The following is a 21,130-nucleotide window of genomic DNA, read 5'->3' on the forward strand; positions in this document are numbered from 1 at the left end:
CATCCTGACCTCTAGTCTCAGGGGATAAATTGCCCCTCTTCCTTCCCCCTCCATCTGTGCTCTTGACTCCACTCCTTACAATATTCTTTATGATTTTCCTGGATCAAACATTCCTTTTTTCTCTCGCAGATTTAATCTCTAACTCTACTGATCCTTCCTCTGTGCCTAGAAACATGCTCAGATCTCTATTTTAAAAAATCCTTGAAGTTACGGCTTTCTTTGTTTCTCTTTATTTCTCTTTATGTTGTTGTTTCCATCTGTGTGTCTCAGCTTATTTGTGATTCTGTTCCTAAACTTCACTTCAAATTGGAAAGAATATTTTCACTGTTTTCACTCATTCATTCTTCAGACCCCTTGAATGTGCCTTCTAGTCCAGAAACCTCACTTCATGGAAACTATCTCTCAGAGGTCACTAATGACTTGCTAGTTGCCAAGTCAAATGATCTTATCTGATCCCTTATTCTCCCCAATCACTTCTTTTATGAAATGTATATTTTATTTATTTCACTATGTCATAATTACATATAATACCATTTCTAACAATCTTTTTTAAAAAATTAGTCCTAAATTCTATCCCTGCCTCTCACCCTCTTTCCCCCTTGAGAAAACAAGCAAATTGATGTCAATTCTATATGTGAAGTCACGCTTTCATATTAGCTATGCTGCAAAAGAAAACAAATGCAAACAAAAAAGAAAATGGAGTTGAAAAAATAGCCCAATAAAAGAAATCTCTGGTTGTATGATTGGTATGTTACTGATTAAGCATATTAACTTAGGTACAATTATAATTTTTATCATGTTGGATGAGCCTACTTCATGAGCAATTAATATATCTCCAATTGTTTAGATCTGTTTTTATTTGCCAAAAATGTTTTGTAATTATGTTCACATAATTGTAATTATGATCTTATAATCCCTGGGTTTGTCTTAGCAGGTAGACTCCCAAAGTAGTTTATATGGTCTCTCATTATCTTAAATGGAATTTCTCTTTCTTTCTGAAATTTCTGTTGGGTTTTCTTGGTAGTATAGAGAAATGCTGATAATTTCTATGGGGTCCTTTTTTTAATTCTTCAAATTTGAGGAGGAGTTAATTGTTTCAACATTTTTTTAGTGAATTGCCTAGGTTTCTCTGTATACTATCATATTATCTTCAAGGGAGATGTTTTTTCCAGCATTGCCTAATTTTATTCCTTCAATTTTTGTCTTACTTATTGCTATAGTTAACATTTCTATTACAGCACTGAATAAGAAAGATGATAATAGACATTCTTTCTTCACCTCTGATCTTAGTGGGAAGGCTTCAAATTTATTTACAGATAATATTTCCTCTTGGTTTCAGATAGTTACAAATTATTTTTAAGAAATGTTCGTTTCTTTGTCATGTTTTTGATAGGAATTGGAGTTGTATTTTGTCAAAAGTTGTTTTTTTCTGTATCTATTTAGATAATCATATGACTTTTGTTGTTTTTATTATTGCTATGGTCAACTATGTTGAGAGTTTTTCTAAAACTGAACCATTTCTGCATTCCTGGCATAATTCCCCATCTGAGGATAATGATGATCTTTCTGGTAGATTGCTATAATCTTCTGGCTAGAATCTAATTTAAAATTTTCACATTCATTAAGGAAATTTTTCTATGCTTTTCTTTCTCTGTTTTTAATCTCATTGGTTTAGATGTTTTTTCTTATTTGTTTGTTTTTTATTTTGTTTGATGATTAATTTAGAGCATTTTTCCAGTATTACAAAAATCATGTTTTTTCCCTCCCCTCCCCTCAACCCTATCCCATATTCAACACAATTTCACTGGGTTTTACATGTATCTTTGGTCAAGTCCTATTTCCATATTATTATTTGAACTAGGATGATCATTTAGGGTTTATAACTCCAAACAAACCACCATCGACCGGTGTGATCAAGCAATTGTTTTTCTTCTGTGTTTCTACTCCCACAGTTCTTTCTCTGGATGTGGATAGCATCTTTCTCGTAAGTCTTTCAGAAATGTTCTGGATCATTTCATTCCTGGTAGTAGAGAAGTCCATAGTTTAGATATTTTTAAAAATTGGGTCATAAAAGGATCTTCAGATGGCTCTTCTTTCTTTAGGGGAGGGGGGAATCTAGGTGGCATAGATCACTGATGGAGCACTGAGTTTGGTGTTAAAAATACTCATTTTCATTAGTTAAAATCCAGCCTCTTACACTCACTAGATGTGTAAAACAAGTCCAGTCATTTAATTCTATTTGACTAATTTTGCATCTGTAAATGAACTGGAAAAGGAAATGGTAAACCATTACAGTATCTTTGTTGTAAAAAAAAAATGGAGTCACAAAGAATCAGAAACAACTGAAATTACTGTTTGACTTAATTGTTCATTTTTTCTAAATTGTTTATATAGTATTGAAATTAATCATTCTTAAACGTTTTGTAAAATTCACTTATAAAGCCATCTTGTCCTGAGGATTTTTTCATAAGAGCCCATTTATGGCTTCTTCAATTTCTTTTTTTAAGACAGAGATACATAAGCATTATATTTCCTCTACTGTTGATCTTTCTAATTGAACTAATAATGATAAAATTCTTAGAAATTACATGTATAATCTTCCCATATTGAATGGTAAGAACTTTATCCTTATTGAGTCCTCATTGTTTTTCTTTAATGTTTACTTTTTAATGCTTCTCTTAAGTCTTGTGTTTGAAAATCAATTTCTTTTATTGAGCTCTTCAAAAGTCTTCTATTTCATTAAATATTATTTTTAATTCTTATACTCAGTTTTCCTGGGTAGCTTATTCTTGATTATAATCACAGCTCTTTAGCCTTCTGAAACATAATATTTCAAGCCCTGTGATCTTTAAGGGTGATATGGGCTAAATTTTGTATGTGATCCTGACTGTGGTTCCATTGTTTTTGAATGGTTTCCTTCTAGCTCTTTAAAGTATTTTCTCTCTGTTTTGGGAGCTCTAGAATTTGCCTATAAAATTCGTGGAAGATTTTTTGAAGGTATCTCTTACAGGTGATGATTTGTGGATTTTCTTGATTTCTATTTTACCCTCTCACTCTAGGATATCAGAGCAATTTCCTTAATAATTTGTTGAAATGTGATATATAGAGTTTTTTTTTAACATGGTCTTCAGATAATCCAATATTCCTTGTATTATCTATTCTTGATGTATTTTCCAGGTCAGTTAGTCTTCTTGTGAAGTCATTCACATTTTCTTCTTTTTTTCTTCTTTCTTTTATTGTTTCTTGATGTCTAATATCCCCTTTTCCAATTCTAATTTTTAAAAGAGATTATTTTCTTCAGTGAGTTTTTGCACTTTTTTCCCCATTTGGCTAGTTGTACCTTTAAAGAAGTTATTTTCATTAATGAGTTTTGGTGCCCTTTTTACCCATTTGACCAATTCCGTTTTAAGCCATTATTTTTTCAGTATTGTGTGCCCCTTTTACCAAGCTGTTATCTTTTTACAACCTTCTTCCTTTATCATTTACTATTTGTCCTCTAATATTTTAATTTTGAAAATAATTTTCAGGATTCCCAAGGTTTTTTGTTTGGGATTATGGTCAAATCGCATTTTTCTTTGCGGTTTTGCATGTAGTTGCTTTATTTTCATTGTCTTCTGATTTGTTCTTCCTATCACCATAGTCGATTTTCATGGTAATGTTCTTTTTCTTTGTCCATTTTGCAATCTATTTCTTGATTTCAAACTTTATTTTAATGTTGGGCTCTATTCTCGATATTATGTAGGGAGACATTTTCTCAAATTTCAAGCTTTTTCATATTGTTATTTACAGATTGAATTCGGATCTTTTGCAATTTTTTTGTGCTTCCAAGGTAGTGTGATATGTGGAGAAACAGGATCACTGCTTTCTTGGTCTACATAATGGTCCTTACTGTGATATTGAAATCACTTTAAAAACTGATATATATTAATTTAGGGTCACCAAGGAATTCACTTATGTAATTCCTAAATGAAACACTCAAGTCAGTTGCCAAATTTTTATTGGGTTTTAATTACAACAGGAGGAAAAAAGTATTAGAGGGAGAGAGAGGGAGAGAAAGAAGGAAAAGGGAGAGAAGGAAAGAAGTTTAACTCAGAACCACTCTGGCTCAGGCTGAGCCAAAGTGGGTGTTAAGGCCTTGGATCACCAAGACAGGGAAAGGGATCAGTCCTTATCACTCACATGACCAATCTGAAGGAAAGCAGTCCGTGGAGCTTGTCCAACCCCAAGCACCAACCTCAAACTGACCTCTAGTCCTCCTCCCAGGAAGTCCCAAGAACTCCAGAAGCTGTTCTCTACCTTACTTCCTGCATCTCACATGCGCCAATGGTGGCTCTAGCTTGACCTCCCAGAGGTCCTTTTTTTTTCCCACATGTCTGTTGAAGGCCATATTCTCAAATAATTAAATCTTGAGTTTGCTACAGCCCTTCCTAATCTTGTTACACTGAGTAGGGTGGAGAATGTAGTTTCCAAGACCTGATTCTGTTATTACAAGTATCTCTATTGTTATTGATCAGGAAATAGCTAAATCCAATATTCTAAAGAATGGTCTGAATAGGGTGGAGTAGCTTTGAAATTCACAGTACCAGGGAATTGCCCTTAGTTGCTCAGGACTGCAATCTATACTGCTCCTTATAGCTCCTACCCCTTTGGGATAAAATTATAATGTTCTTCAGTACCTCCGATCTCTTGAGACCATAAGTAGTACTATACCTCAGGGTCCTGGATCCCTTGAGACCAAAAGCAATACTGGCCTTCAGTGCTTCAACTCATCCTTTACCAAAAGTATTCCTTTTTGCCCTTGGACTATGATTATTAAGTGGGCACAGGCAATGAAGCTGACAATTTCTCCTCAGGGCTCCTGGTCCCTCTTAACCAAAAATGTTCCTCTCCAACATTGAACTATTATCCAGAAATGGATATAGGCAAATGAATTGCTAAAAAGCATCAGGTCCTGAAGTAGACAGATCCCCTATAATCTCTTTTTTTCCTGTTACTATGTCCCCTTAGCATTTTCTGGCTTTAGAGCTCCTATAGCAGTTGCTGCTTTTATCACCACCACCTAGTCCCACAACTGGCATTTCCATGATGTATCTCTCCTTCCTACCTCCTAAATTGTATTGGGTCATAAGAATGTCTCACTCTGATCTTTTGATGACTCTGCAACTCCAGAATTCAAATTGATGCATTATATTAAAATTGAATGGAAGAGAATTTTGGGAAGGCTCAATTAAATTCTTCCCTATCCTGTCATCTTGGGTCTGCCACTGAAAATCTCCCTAACAACTTCTTATTAAGAGAAGGAAAGGGAAGAGAAAGGGAAAATAAGGAATACTGAAGAACTAATTTAACATTATAAAGGAAGGAGGTAAGATTTCTGCCCCTATTTGATAGTAAACTCTATAAGACTAGGGACTATAACTTACCTAAGTTGTGAAAACTGTGAATCTTGAAATTTCTCAGACATATGAATGTTAAAAAAAATTCCCCATTGGGGAATTTTTCATTGGGACAATTCCCTATTGGGATTATCCCCCATTTTAAACAGTGAAGCTACTTAGATCTAAAATGTGAGAACTCTACTTATATCAGAAATGGGAAAACCTCTACTCCACCCGTACTTAAGACTGCTTTAGGGGAGAAAACTCCTTGCTGAACAATGAAAAGTACTTAAACCCATACTTAAGCCATGCCTATTTTTGGATATAATACAAAGGGGTGCTAAGTACCTATAAAGGTCAGACAACTTGTGAATTTACAAGGAACAAAGAACTGGGAAACTTACTCAGAGCTGTGAATTACTCAAAAATCCACACCTTATTAGGTGTGGACTAAGAATGGTCTGTCCTTTGAAAAACATCTACTGTGATTGGTAGATGTAAGAATTTAGGGGAGGTGACAAAGGAAAATTTCCCTTTATAAGGAAAGGAAAAGCTGAAAAACAGGAATCTCTGGAACAGTCTCTTGAGAGATAGTCTGTAAGGAGGTTGTTGAGAGAAGGACAATCTCTAAGGAGGTCTCTCAAGGGAGGCTGACTCTGGCTGGAACTCCATCTGGGGAGACTCTGTCCCCCTGAATCCTCGCTTGAACAGATCTTATGGTGAGTGATTAAGGACTGACTGATCTTTTCTTTTAGGGCTTAGGCCTGGGTTGGCCAGGGCTGCCTGGGCCGGCCTATTCTTTTCTCATTTATTTCCTTTTCTCTCTCTCTCTTTCTTTGATTCCTCATTGTATTATTAATTAAATTCTCTATAAAACCCAGTTGACTTGGGTATATTCATAATTGGGAATATTTCCCTGGCAACCACCTTATATTTGATTTAAAACAAGACACTGTAGTGAAAACATATTTTCTGTGGTCACAATTTACTCTTATATCTACTACAATTTAAGTCTTCCACTATTTTAATCACTACAGTTTATAACCTCAACCATTTTAACTCTTACAGTTTATGGCTCCCACTCTTTTAATCATCATAAAACCCCACCAAGCACCTGTTTGTTAATTAATGTGTGTTGAAAGAATAAATATATGAATAAATATTTAATCACTCCAAGGAAGCTTAAAAGATGAGAAAGTTCTAAATCATTCCTAAGACACTTGTGTGATCATTCAATATTTTGATAATAGCAAGTATTTAAAGTGTTTTATGATTTGTAAAATACATTTCAAATAACATCTCCTTTTATCTTCACAATACCCCTGAAAGTAGGTGCTGTTATATCCCCTTTGTACAAATGAGGAAACAGAGGGAGATAGAGAATAAGAAACTTGCTCAGGATCACATGGAAATAGGTGCCTGAGGAAGAATTTCAACTTAGTTCTTTCTCACTCTGGGTTCAGAGTTCTTTCTGTTGTGCCCCTTAGCTATAAAATTACATCCTCTTCTAACCTGAGAGATAAGAGAGCATTCTGGATGAACTTTATGACTAGGTTATTAACCTATATTATTATTTATTAACAAAGTTAGAAATCATTTTTATTTCAGGGCCTTCCCTCTTAAATATTTCCTATTTATCCTCCCTATAGCGTGCTTAGTATATATTAGTTGTATAATGGTTAAATTGGGATTTTGACTAAACAAGAGAGTTATTAAAAAAGGGATTACCATTTATTATCCCTTAAGTCAGAAAAACTATAATCAGTTTTTAACAATTTTGTTTAATTGGAATATTAGTGAAAATAGGAAGATGTGGAAGGGAAAGAGGTAAGGAGACTGCCTAACCTACCCTAAATGCTGATATGGTGAAATGGAGCTCACTCCCTGACAAAGTTCCAATCTCCATGTAGGAAGCCTAGTCACTAACCAGCAAGCTGGGCAGGATCCAGGCAAGGTCCCAATGCAGAAAAACCCTTGTGAGCTAAGCTCATCAAGGCAGCAGTTAACCCAACAAGAAAGTCCCTGACTCCAAGAAACTCCAAAGCCAAAAGTTGAAGTCCCAAAGGCAAAAACTCCAGTCAAAAGATGCAAAGCTCCAAGTTGATGTCAAAGACCAAAAGCCCCAAGAAGCTGTCCTCCAAAGAAGTCCAAAGGAGAAAACCCAAAGTGCAGAGAACTCCAAAGGAGAAGTATCCTGGACATGAAGTTCAGGACCTTTTATAGTCATTTTTCCATGTCACTTCCTGTCCCTTCCCCACTTTACAGGAACCAATTGCAGTCTTTCAGTTTATCTAGTACTGGGGGGTTGGGCATAGAAGGGGGGAACAGTGGCCTCTGGAGTTGGCATCCACTCTAGCAAGTGACTTGTGAACTCTCATAGAGAGTGACTGGTAAGGTACTAAGTAGGGGTACTTAAGTTTTTGATTGATTCACTTAAAAGTTGCTGATTGATAGACAAAGAGTTTGATTCACTCTTCACAGTTTTCATGTTATCTCCTCCAATAGACTGTAAGTACCTTGAGGGAAAGAGCTATTGTTTGTGTATCCTCAGCATTTAGCATGCAGTCTGGTCCATGGTAGGCACTTTATAAATAATTATTGGTTAGTTCATTGGAACCATCTGATGTGCATAGAAGGATGCATAGCACAGTTGATCTAATTACATTAATTAGAATAGCAAATATTTCTAGAATACATTAGAGCTTGCAAAGTATGCTTGTTATCTCATACTTAATTTAATATTTTAATAGAATACATGTAATATATATTATATTATATATTAATAATATATAATAATTAGTAATAATATGATATAATAACATATGATATATATGATATATAATATAATAATAATAAAATTAATACTTAAAATAACACTGTAATAAAGGTGCTATTATGACCCTCATTTTAAAGATGAAGATGCTGAGGCACATTAGCACACAGACTTGCCAGGACCACATGGCTATAGGTGTCCTGCCTTAAGTCCTACATTCTATCATCTACACCACCTAAATGTCTTGTCTTTCGAATCTCAGTTCTGCCATTTCCTAGCTGTGTGACATTGGGCAAGTCATTCAGTCTCTCTATAATGCAAATTTTTACATCTGTAAAATGAGAGAATTGTTCTAGATAACTATTAATGTTCCTCACAGATCTAAATCCATGAGGCCATCCTTAAGCACTGTGCTAGTTATCCTAGCTCTGTGATATTCTTTCAATATTAGATTCTGCATTGTATGATGAGTAAAAGGTTGACAGAACACTCCAAGTTGTTGTCAATGTTGTGTTCCCCTGAAAAAGCTCATCTTTTAAGCCTCAGTGGGAAGGGAGATGGATCAAAGAGCAGATGCAGTGGAAGAAAGAAGATTGAGGTGAATAACACGTAGAATAATGATTATTCACCCATAATCCTTTGAGGTATTATGAGTAATAACAGTGATGTGCCTTTTCTCCCTTTGTTTCCTATTTGATGGCATTTCACAGTGGAAAAAAGAAACCTCTTGGATATAAAGTTCTATACATAAGGTATGTCTATGCCCATGTGGGGCCTGCATATTGACATGGTTTGTTGAATTGTCACTCACTCTCTGCATTGATAGATATAGTCTGAAATCTTTATTGCCTCTGAGGAGAGGAAGGCCAGCATGAGAGCTGATGAAGAGGGGCAGGCAAGCCCTTGGAGCACTTCAATGCTGCATGTTCTTTATTTCTAATCTCTGATGGGGTAACAGTAGAAATAGATTTATTTTCCCTCTAAATATTGCTGGCCTGAGGGTACAGGTTCAAAACAAAATGATTTCAACTCAGTCAAGAGAGGAGCCCTGGTCCTGCCCAAAGAGAAATTACTCAACACTAGAAATCAGCTAAAAACCAGCTTCCCCTACATTTCTATAGCTAGCAACCTATCTCTCCCCTTACCTTCCTCCTCTCTCTCTGTGTGTCTCTTTCTGTCTCTCTCTCTCTGTCTCTTTTCTTGTCTCTGATGGGTCTCGGCCTGGTTTTCTATCTCTCTCTTCCTTCCTTTGTTTAAAGTCAGTCCTCTAGAAAATGTCTGAAGCCTCTTCTCTTGAAGAACAATGTCTCCCTTCTCCAAAATTAGTCACACCAATTCTGCCCCTCATACAGGTACATGGCATTGCATCAGCATTGTCCGCATTAATTAGAAGAATCTCATGAAAAAATCCCCAGCTAGAAATTTGGTTTCCTTCATTTCTGCATTGCTTTTATATGATGTAGAACTACCCCATTTGACCTGTAAAATAACTATCTTGTTTCCCATACATACAACAATGAATAAGTAACTTCACTTGCTTCACGAGCATCCTAGATGAGGCTATTAGGATAGGACAGGCCAACTTTCTCCTGTGATAGTCCAGATGCTCCCTCTTTGCCATCACAAAACTGACTTTAAAAGTAGAAAATAAAGATCCTACTGTGTTATTTGTTGATTAAAAAGTATTTGAATTGGAAGATAAAGCTGCCAGCTCAAAGGCCAGCCCCCAACATATTCATTGAAAGATATAATAGAGAAAACAATTGTTATACTTCATTCTGGGTGTATAGCTCACAGCTACTCTGTCAATAGGTGGGAGAGAGCAGAATCATGCTTGCGGGGATGAACTATTTTAAGGTGTAGCATAACAGAATAATTCAGAAAATGTGTTTTCAGTAAAAAAAAAAAACAATGGGTTAGTCATGAGGTAAAAATGAGGGATAAAGAGGAATTAAATGACTAGCAGGGGCAGGGGAGGAGAGAGTGATGAGGTATAAGCAGTAAGAGCATGTACATTCCAAACATTTGGAGAGACAGAAGGCAGAGATGTAGGCTGCTATGCCAGGCTAATATAGTATGGGTGAGTAGTTGATAGAGACAAGCTGAAGCTGATTCCCAAGAAGTCAATGTTCATTACATAAATCTCCCACCCCAAGAATGAGAAGCATATGAAGGGGAGGCCACTTCCATACTTAATGATATAACAGCTTTTTTTGAGTTGAAATAAGTGGCACCCTTCTTCCACATTCTGAGAATAAAGGAGCATTTAATGTAGGTGTAACTCAGTCTCCCTTGAATGCAAAAAAAGTAAGTAACATCAATTTATGGACTTGAAGAACATGTGATACTTGAATCATTTCCTTGTTATTTCATTAAATGTTTTTCCCTTGGATTTCATAAGATCTGGATCATTCTGACAGTGTTTTACAGTCAGAGCTCAAAAGCTACAAATCTGAACAGATGATGAGCCAAAACAAATACCAGGAATTCAGAGTAGTTGATAAGACTACTTTTCTTTTAACTTTGTAGACCAGATCTTTTCCCACTACCATGATCTAAATTTCTGTTATGTTTGTGTAAACTTCCAAAATGAGACTGAATGAAATGTCTTGGGGAAGGGGCAGAGTCATGGATTCATAATTCTTATCCTTGATCAATGTTTTTCAACCTTTTGTAATAGCAACAATTTACTTTTAGGAATCCTCTGCTAAAAAATGATAGGATTTGGTAAACAGTTTATTTTGTAAATTATATTTAATTAAAATATTTTGAATGTAAGTATTTCAATTATCTGTACACTTTGAGATAAATGGGGAGAGGAACCCTAGTTTGCTATAAGAACAATGGTAGTCCTATCTGTCCTAAATGAAATTATTACAATGTGACTAATATCTAAATGCTTTGTGATATCTTTAAACTTTCCAGAAAATAAGAAAAGAGAGAAAGAAAGAAAGAAAGAAAGAAAGAAAGAAAGAAAGAAAGAAAGAAAGAAAGAAAGAAAGAAAGAAAGAAAGAAAGAAAGAAAGAAAGAAAGAAAGAAAGAAAGAAAGAAAGAAAGAAAGAAAGAAAGAAAGAAAGAAAGAAAGAGAGAAAGAGAGAGGGAGAGAAAGAGAGAAAGAGAGAGGGAGAGAGGGAGAGAGGGAGAGAGGGAGAGAGGGAGGGAGGGAGGATGGAAGGAAGGAAGGAAGCAAGCAAGGAAGGAAGGAAGGAAGGAAGGAAGGGAGGAAGGGAGGAAGGAAGGATACAGTTTATGGGTGCAGTTTCAAAGTCATAGATCTGAGTGTATTTCAATTCTGGTTATAGCTGAGTTTCAAGACTAAAATAATTAGAATAATAACAGAAATGTGCACACAAGTATATTTGATGATTGTCCTTTGCTTTAGCCATCAGTGGATAGGTAATGCTGCATTCCTTTCTGGTTTCTTTTTTCTTGGTGTCCAATAAAACAAGTTTAATGACTTTTTATTTCTAGTTCATTACTTTCCATTTATTACAAACCAAAAGAATCAACATATTTTAAGCACTTGGTAACTAAGTGCTTAACTTAGTTGTAGAATAACTACTAGTTAGTAGTGGAAACACTAGGTCTCAATGAAGAGATTTGTTTAGAAGAACCTTATTTCCTAGATTTCTGTTTCTCTGAAGCTCTGGCTAGGGTGAATTTACTCACTCTTCTGGGCAGTGTGGCCTAGAGAGAGAATGTGAATCAAAGAGAAAAGAGCCCACACATTCATCTGGTAAAAATAGACAATATCATAATTACCACAAAGAAGCCCTAAACAGGAAGGACAAGCAATGTGATCCCACATCATCTTTCTGATGGAATCAATTTACAGTGAAGCTTAGCAACTAGTAAAACTTAAGTGACCCTAGAAATATTCTTCTGCTCTTCTATTTGGAAAAACAGCTGAAATGTGATGCCATTTCCAGTGACTGCAAATTGAATAGTTCTATTTGTGTTAGAAGCCTCATAAAGCCTTGAAGAAAACCTCATGAATTTCTTAAGACTTTGAACATAATATACAGAATAATCTGTTGTTACATCTGGCAAAACCAAAGTACTCCACTGAATATGGAATAGGAGAGGAATATTTTTTATTAAAAAATCTTGCTCTTTCACTGTATAAGGAAATTTTAGCCTAAATGATCCACATCTATGAACAGGATCAGTCTTACACAAAATCATGAAGTTTTCCTAGGATTTTACTAATCATTCACATTGGAAAACCAAAATGGATGAAAAATGTAATTTTTTTTTGGATGAGGGCATGCAGTTAGAGTGGTGCAGAGATTACTTAGGATAAAGTAAATAATTAAGTTTAAATTCTTGCAATCTTAAAAAAAATTAATGTGTCCTCCCTTTGCTATATCACTCAGATGTTATGTTATACATGTATGCCTTCCACATTGCAACTTTCCCAATCATGGTTTTGATATATCAGAAGTTGGCACAAGAAATTAAATGAGAATTTTGGGAGAGTTTTGCAAAAGCCACAGATGGCATGCAAAGGCCAGCAGATGGCACAGAAAAGAAAAGTTTAGGAACTCAGAAATGCAAAAAATATATGTGTAGTATCACATAATATCAACATATTTTATCTTTTAATATCATAAGGACACAATTTATTTTTTTGAAGTTAAAATAGTTTTAAAAACATAAAGTTTGTGAAAAGAAAATGAAAGTCAGCAGGATATATATATGACTAGAGATGTAGAGATATCTTTAAAAGTTTAGTAACTCATAAATGCATAAAATGTATATACTTTTATGTATAATTTTACTTTACAATATGTTATTTTACTACTTAATAACAAATGAACATCTATGCAATTTTTTTCTTAAAATTAAATTTGTAGTAAAAAAAAAATTGTGGTTCTATGAATCAATTTGGGGATGTCCAGTGTGTTTATAACAGTCTCTCATGCATCTCTCCCAAACATCCAAAACATTTACATGAATTTTCTGGATGGCTGGGGCATTTGTGCCTCTAACTCCCATAATATAGAAGAGATGCCTATGTCCTCTTTTTTCCTCAATCACAAAATGACATTTTTATTACATTAGAAATTGAGCATTTTGTTGGACCGTCTTTTTCTTCCCAAATCTTGCCTTAATTATCGGGCAAGAGTTTTCATTGTTGTATGTATGAATCAGATGAGTTCTGATGTATGTTTTTTTTTATCATACTGATAAATTTCTTAACCTTTGATAACTTATTCCATACTACAAGGTGATGTTGAAGCATTCAATCTTTATTTGAGAATTCCAAAACAAGTTGGCTTCTCAGGATATCAATATATTTATCCATGTTCATTTCTTCAGGACAGACAAGACGTCCAGACCCACTAGAAGTAAAAAATTCTGAAAATATTTAGGGGGAGATATTTTTGAGTCTGGAAACATAATTCCCGGCACATAGTAAGAACTTAAATATTTATTTACTAACTGACAAATAAAGATGTTCATTTCTTATTGGCTCAAATAAACTTCTTACAATGGTTTTCATGAATCCATAGGTGAAAAAAATGAATTTCATCTTTACCAATTATCTTCCCTCCCTCCCCAATCTCTAGAACTCTAGTTGTTCCGTTGTATTGCCTATAACAAACATTTTTTATAGCAACAGTTAGAAACATTTAAAAAATGTTGGTCTTCTCTCTGGTCCAATTTTCAGCTTTTTCTATCTTTTGGACTAGAGATGCTTAACTTGGCATTATGGGGAGAGCTGTAAACTTCGATGAGAAATATTTCGATCTAATCACTAATTTCTCACTGAAATTCATCTTGTTTTTCAATTAATTAAAATCATGATCCCAATTGGGATGCCATAGACTTCATCACATTGTCTAAGAGACTTATGACACAAAAGAAACCCAACTCTAGAGGAATCAGTAACAATCCTTTACTAAGTGCAAAAGTCCTGGTCCATTTTCTGAGGAATCCTTAGGATGTTTCACCACAATAGTTTGTCAGGATTTTCAATGAAAGTTTGAAAAATAGTATGAATACTTAACTTCCCCGTAGCAAAACCTGCTCTAATATCTATAACAGCCATTGAAGTGTTCCCTTTAATGGCTACAGATTTTTCCAAAATATTTCTTTGAAGTTATCTCCTTCCTTAAATAACACAAATTCAAAAGAGAAATAAACACAAGTATAGTATGAAATCCAGCTAAAGATAATGAAACTAGTTCAACCTAGTCTTATCTCTTCAAGATCAGATGTTTGGAATCAGACTAGTATCAAACATGATGCTACTATTACCAAATGAAATCATATCCAAATTCTTGCTTCTTTCAATCAATTTATATAACCACTATCATTGGGAAGACTTAAATTAATCTTTCAGCATGTTTATCTTGGAATAGCAGAGCAGATAGCCAATGAGTTGTGCTCAAGGTTGAGGAAGAGATCAGGCTCAATCTCATTCTGGAAAATGCTCACTTTTTAGTAATTTCCAACAATTCACTGCCAAAAGTATCATCTCTTTTGCCTGGCAAGGTTACATACCTTTACACTATAGAATACTATTATTTTGGAAGAAGCAAAATATTAAGTAAACTAAGTAAAAATGGGAAGGATCCTGACCTTTCCATGCTTTATTGCACATTACTACATTTTACACATTCTAAAGTTGAGTCAAATTATTTGACAATTTTCCAAACCTTACAAAACATCTCCCTGTTAGGCTTTTCCCCACAATCTAGAATACATTACCAACCTGCTGCCATTTCTTCTAATGCTGAGCTTCTTTCAAGACTCAACTCAAAGATCCACTTTATACCTGGGGAATATCCCAATGTTCTCATTTGCCAATACCCTGAGCCATATATCCCAAACCCCTTTTTTAGTTATAGCCTTTTCCTATATTTTATTTGTGCTTTTTATTAATTCTTTATTTGTAAATAGAATAGAATATTATTATATTTATTCATCTGTAGATAGTGATTTTCCACACTAGAATATAAGCTATGTAAAAGCAAGAACTCTTTTGTAGATATTCCTACAAGATAACATAATTCCAAGAATGTAATTTGTTCATATTTAGCTGATTCAGTCATGTCTGACTTGTGGCCCCATTTGGGGATTTTCTTGATATATATATATATATATATATATATATATATATATATATATATATAAACTAGAGTGATTTGTCATTTTCTTCTCCAACTCATTTTATAGTTGAGGAAATTGTGGCAAGCAGGGTTAAGTGACTTGCCCAGGATCATATAGCTAGTAAGGGACTGAGACAGAATTTGAACCCAGTAAGAAAAGTCTTCCTGATCCCAATCCAAGTACTCTATCCACTATGCCACTTAGCTGCCCTTTCTAGAACATAATAGTCACTTATCGATTATTTATCAAATCAATTTAAACTATTTTCTATAGAAAAATATGCAAATGGTTAAATGCTAAAAAAAAAAGTTGCAGGTTTGGAATCAGTAGGACAGAACAGGAGAATGAGGAGGCACAAGTCTAATCCATGGACTGAAACAGAAAGAGGAGTATTTTATGATTTTCAAATAATGTTTATTATATAATTTTTTAAAGCTTCTGGAAATATACTACAAGTAATTATCAAATTGTATGAATTCCTAAGTAGAAAGCTACTAAAGTGAATGAAGAAAGAAGCAAAAATAAAACTCAAAATTATTTCAAATTTTTCATTTCTAGAGCTCTGCAGCAATAATTTTTCTGACCATATTAATTATTACTAAAGAGTCAGGAGTGCTGCAGTGCCACTTAGAACATTAAGCCTATTGATAGCAAGCCCTGAGTTCAAAGCCATTATCAAATATTTCTATGTGTTTTTTCTTGGGCAAGTCACCTAAATTCTGTTTGCGTCAGTTTCCTCAACTGTAAAATGGGGAAAATAACACTACCTAACTCACTGAGTTATTGCGAGGATCAAATGAAATAATATTTGCAAAACATTTATTTAGCACAATGTCTGGCACATAGTAGGTTCTGTATGACTCTTTATTCTTTTCCCTCCCTACTTGATTACATAGTGTTGCTAATTAATATCAAATTATTTTATTTCTACATTAAGCCTTTTTCTTGTTCTCGACTAACTTTTAAATTGCTTAAAGGAAGCACCACTGCCATCCACTCTAAGTGCTAAAATTCTGGGCCATTGATCTCAAGCTGGCAGTCGAACTCAGAAGCCATTTGGTCCAAACATGACATTTTATAAGTGAGGAAACTGGGATTCAGAAAAATTAAGTGATCAATTGTACAAAAAATCAAGCCATTCTCCAATTGATAAATGGGCAAGGGACATGAATAGGCAATTTTCAGATAAAGAAATCAAAACTATCAATAAGCACATGAAAAAGTGCTCTAAATCTCTTATAATCAGAGAGATGCAAATCAAAACAACTCTGAGGTACCACCTCACACCTAGCAGATTGGCTAACATGACAGCAAAGGAAAGTAATGAATGCTGGAGGGGATGTGGCAAAGTAGGGACACTAATTCATTGCTGGTGGAGTTGGAAATTGATCCAACTATTCTGGAAGGCAATTTGGAACTATGCCCAAAAGGTGCTAAAAGACTGTCTGCCCTTTGATCCAGTCATACCACTGCTGGGTTTATACCCCAAAGAGATAATAGGGAAAAATGTGTTTACAAAAATATTCATAGCTGTGTTCTTTGTGGTGGCAAAACATTGGAAAACGGAGGGGGGGGGGTTCAATCGATTGGGGAATGGGTGAACCAATGGTGGTATTTGATAGTGATGGAATACTATTGTGCTAAAAGGAATGATGAACTAGAGGGATTCCATGTGAACTGGAAAGACCTCCAGGAAGTGATGCAGAGCAAAAGCAGCAGAACCAGGAGAACATTGTACACAGAGACTTCAGTGGACTTCTCTACTTGTAGCAATGCAATGATCCAGGACAATTCTGAAAGACTTATGAGAAAGAACACTATCCACACAAGATAAAGGAGAGGACAAAACTAAAGAAATGAGGTTCACCTTCAACATGGACTCAATGGACTAGTTAGGTTATAGGTTTAGAGTTGAGAGCCATCTCAGAGGCCATCGAGTCCAACCTTCTCTTTCTAGATGAAGAAACTGAGGCCAAGCTAAGGTCACATTGAACTAAGAGGTACAGTCTGAATTAGAACTAAGATTCTAGAACTTCAGTGTCATACTCTTTCCATTTCACCGTGGCTGTGATTGAACCTTCTATTTTTCAAATGTTTTTATTGTTCAATAATTTCCAGTTTTTCATGACTTATTGAATATGAGATTTTCTTGGCAAAGAAACTAGAGTGGTTTGCCATTTTCTTCTCCAACTCATTTGAGATATGAGAAAACCAAGAGAAATGGTTAGTTGACTTGCCAAGGGTCACATAGCTAGTAAGTGTTTGAAGACAGAGTTGAACTCAAAAAGATGAGTCTTTCTGACTCCAGGCCCAGGACTCTATCCATTAAGTCACTAAGGTGCTCTAATTTTCCAAATATCTTTATATTATTACGTTCTGAGATTTTATATCATGTTTTCAGTATTGATTTTGCACAGAATTGAAAAGATGCTTCTTCACCAGCCTATATTCTACTCTGATAGCTTCTAAAGAGTAGACATTCAGTAAATATCCTATTAATCACTTATACACTCATACTTTGCCAGAATTCCAACTAACACAAAGTTTGTTTCATATGACTCTGGTTTTAAGCTAGAATTGAATTTTTTGAAACTAGAAGATTATCCCTAAATCCAAAGGACATCCATATGGGAGTGCCAGAATTCATTTTTTTATTTAGCTGCTTTTGAATAGATAAAATTATAGTATATAATATGAAGTGACTGCAATACTGAATATTCTCCTGAGTAAAAATTTTATTTTACATTGTATTATTGGTTGTGACATCTTGGTCATGAAATTTAATCTACTTATTTGACTTGGTTTCTTGATCTGTCAATTGAGTCACTCAGAAGAGTACAATAATTCAAGTTAATAAAACAATCAGAGATTATGGATTATAAAGCATGAAGTGCTCCTTATGGTAATTATATCACCTTTTAGTCCTGAGGGGCCCTGATGCTCATTACATATAATGGGACGAGGAGGCATCACTCATTATAAATGCTGGCTTGTCATTCTTACATGAAACCTCCTTAGAATTATGGGGCAAGAAGGGACCATAAGAGAGCAATCAGATAGTCCCCCTGCCTTCAGGCTCAACTGCCAAATCATTTCTACAGTGCTGGACATGAAGAATTGCTTCTCTAATTAGAACCATGGGGGTAATTCTAGTTGGAGTTCACTAATTACTCATATAGCAGTTGTAAATCCCAGTAGTATGATTTCTGGTTGTAGTATTCAGCCTATTGAAAGAGGCTTAAATATCAAAACTGACATTTATTTAGTCTATTACAGCCTTCCCTCCAAGTGGCTATTTCTGCAAAAGTCCTTCATTTACGATCTTACTCCATATCCAAACCAATGATCCAATTACAGAAATGAAATTTTATCTCTCCTATAATTGGTTGGCAAAGAGGAATGATGGAGAATTGGGTCTGCCTGGGCTCTGAGTTAGAAGCTGGAATCAGAGAGGAGGGAAAGTGAACCCAGGCATCTAATATCCTTGCTGAAATTAGATCCAGCTCCCAAAGAAAGTAATCAAATCCATGAGTTCATCTAACAGACTCTTCTCTACTCCTTTCTCGTACCACCTCATGGAAACACTGTGGAGTGCTTGGCATCGTGCTGGCAGAACTAAAGCTAGAGCAGATGGAGAAAGATTTTGAAGATGCAGCTGACAATGAACTTGGTAAGTTCCTTACAGAAAGGTCTGACTATGGGACTCCAATATTCAAGAAGTGTCCACAGACCCCTGTTTCTAGCAGAATAAAAGTGAAATCCCTGTTTGGCATTTAACACCACTTACAATCTGGCTTCAACTGATCCTTCTGTTGCCTTCTAAAATTCTCCATATTTTAGTCAAACTAGAAACTTCCTCTTCTCTGCATATCTCACTCCATCCCCCAGCCCAGTAAATCTTTGCACAGTCTCCTCCCCATTCTTGAAATGTTCTCCTTTATCTCTGCTTCATGAAACTCATTTTCCTTCAAGGACCACTTCTTTTTTTAATCATAAAGATTTGTTTTTCACTGGTTACATGTAATCAATGTCCATACAAGTTTTCCAAAGTCATATGATCCTAATTGCCTCCTTCCCTCTGTTCCCTCCCCTTCCAGAGCTGGCAAGCAATTCTATCTGGGTTATACGTGTGTTACCATGAAAAACACATTTCCAGATCCTTCATTTTTGTAAAAGAATAATCATATAAAATAAAAACCCAAATAAACAAGTGAAAAACCACATGCTCTGAACTGTGTTCTCCCTCCCACAGTTCTTTCTCTGGAGGTGGAGAGCATCTTTGTCGCAAGTGCCTCAGAAATGTCCTCGATCATTGCATTGCTGAGAGGAGGCCAGTCTTTCAAAGTTGATCCTTCCACCATATTGCTGTTATTGTGTACAATGCTCTCGTGGTTTGGTGTGTTCCACTGTGCAACAGTCTATGAAGGTCTTCCAGCTCTTTCTGCAATCATCCTGTTCATTATTCCTTACAGCACAATCCTCTACCATCACAATTTGCTCAGAAGGGCCCTTTCTTTAAAGAAGCTTTTCTTGATTTGCCCAGATGTTGAGATTCCCCTCATACCCATGCCATTACCTTGAATTCATTCTTTATATGTTTTGTATTTCCATATGTATGCACTTGCTTCCTTGAGCTCCTTGAGGCCGTTTTTTCTCTTTGCATATTTAGCTTTAAACACAGAACCTAACTCATAGCAGGCGTGTATAAATGTTTATCAAATGAAGTTTAATTAACATTTTGGTCAAAGGAGAGGAGTATGTGGGAGGCTGTCATCTGCTCAATGGAGGGAGGATCCAGATTAATGAAACCAAAGTTTTGGATTCATAGACCACTGATGCAACCTCCTCTCTCCCACTCCCTGGGCTCCCTAGACTTGAGAAGGCCAGAGAATTGTCAGGTTTCTTAGAATTTTATCTCTCTTGAATCTTGTACCATCCTGAGGCTCAAGGAGCAAAAATGCTTAAAGATCTGCAACCAGAGATAAAAAGAGAAGCAGAGAAATGTAAAAGAAGAAGGAATCCCTGAATCATCCAGAAATTAAGAGTGAATTCTTAGCAGTCAAGAAGGTATGGCTTAAAGCAAATCTAGATTTTACAGATTTTTTCCAAGCTTGTCTCTGCTCACAAATACCCAAATCCAGAAATCATAATATTTGTTTGACTTGTGTTCTTCCAGCCACATTTTCTTTACTCATCAAGATCTTCCTTACCATTTATAATGGCCTCTGGGCCCCCAGAGGACCTGGAGTAACCCCCCTGTCCCTTTTCAGTAAGGGGCCCCTTGGCTCTGGAATCAGGCACATAGCCTGGGCGCGTTGGTCTCTAATGACAGAATTGGATTCTGTTTCCCACAATATTTGGTTAAATCCGCACCTTAAAGAACCAGGGAAAAACTGTACCTTTTGACTCTTATCTTGAGTATCATCCAAAGAGAGAATAAGAAGGTACTCAGAGTATGGTGTAAATAAGGTACCAAGTGTGGGACAGCTATTTATTTCACATGCACAAAGGAAATGCTAAATAAAGACAAGCATTACTGCCTGACATGAATTACTTGTAACTTGTAATTTTTTTAACTCATGACCTTCTGTCTTAGAATCAATAGTATCAGTTCTTTTTCCTTTTAAACCCTTGTCTTAGAATCAATACCCAAAGCACAGAAATGACCATATCACTAGGCTATCCCTGCTCAGGAAACTCCTTAATCCCTCCAGAATTAAATATCAAGTCCTGTTTGGTGTTCATAGCTCTTCATATCCAGCGCCCTTCCTAACTGTCTTTCTTCCTCTACTTTATTCTACAAACTAGTCACCCTACTCTCCTCACTGCTCCTCAAACATGACTCTTCATCTCCAGATT

The sequence above is a fragment of the Monodelphis domestica genome, chromosome 8 (assembly GCF_027887165.1).
Source record: "Monodelphis domestica isolate mMonDom1 chromosome 8, mMonDom1.pri, whole genome shotgun sequence".
Classification (NCBI taxonomy): Eukaryota; Metazoa; Chordata; class Mammalia; order Didelphimorphia; family Didelphidae; genus Monodelphis; species Monodelphis domestica.